Raw genomic sequence first — 937 nt, 5'->3', positions numbered from 1 at the left:
TTAGAGGGGAAAAATAGAAGTCAATGAAAAATAAGGGTATCGTCAATGAAAAATAGAGGAGATTTTTCGGAAAATGACTTCACCTTTAATTATATAATATAAATAATTATAAATATTAAAAGAAAATTATTTTTGAAAAAGGGTTTAATAAGATTAAATTTATTTTGCAATGACATGGTATAAAATGATTTGAAATCAGTGTATAATATGCATCAAATATTTTCTCATTATTCTATTTGTAGATAGAAAGAATATATGTTTCGCTAAAAAAAATCATCATCCTTCTTCTCCAAAAACATATGACTGGATTTTTGGAGAACTAAGAGAAGTATATAACTATAAATCTATAATCACATTAGTAGACAACTAGACACTAAAACAAAACTTAATTACCATATTATATCTGAGGATGCTTCGTACCTGCTACGTTTTCGCCAAATAATGACTAATCAAAAATGGTTTAATTGAAGAGTAGAATGAGTATGTATATATAAATGTCTATAGAAATTCCAACAAGCACCAGTGGTCTAGTGGTAGAATAGTACCCTGCCACGGTACAGACCCGGGTTCGATTCCCGGCTGTTGCATCTCTTGAAGCGATGAAGATATCTGCGCACTTGTGGTGATTGGGTCGCCACGGTTTGTCCGACCTTAACTGGATGAATAGCAGCGCCTCTGAGTTTCAATTTTTGAATGAAGATTGACTAGTTAGAGACTAGGATAGATTTATCTTCTTAAGTTTTGAAAGAATGCTAAATGTTAGCTTGTTAAGCTTTGCTAGGAAATGTTTACAATACTCAAATTGTTTATCAATCATCGTATATCTCTCTTAGTTGAAGGAGTAGTCTATTTATATTTTACCATAGATAAATTTGTTTCTTTTAATTTTTCTTATTGGTATTCGTTTTATGATGTCTAGGAGAAGATAATAATCGTG

The 937-nt window shown here is 30.7% G+C and overlaps 1 non-coding gene across 1 annotated transcript; it reads left to right on the top strand.

Moving 5' to 3' along the window:
- Positions 1 to 516: 516 nt before the first annotated feature.
- Positions 517 to 587, top strand: TRNAG-GCC. The gene has a single exon. It is a non-coding gene; the product is annotated as a tRNA-Gly (tRNA).
- Positions 588 to 937: the final 350 nt, after the last annotated feature.

The sequence above is a fragment of the Ipomoea nil genome, unplaced genomic scaffold, assembly GCF_001879475.1.
Source record: "Ipomoea nil cultivar Tokyo-kokei standard unplaced genomic scaffold, Asagao_1.1 scaffold1421, whole genome shotgun sequence".
Taxonomy (NCBI): Eukaryota; Viridiplantae; Streptophyta; class Magnoliopsida; order Solanales; family Convolvulaceae; genus Ipomoea; species Ipomoea nil.
This window is presented reverse-complemented; position numbering and strand designations above follow the sequence as displayed.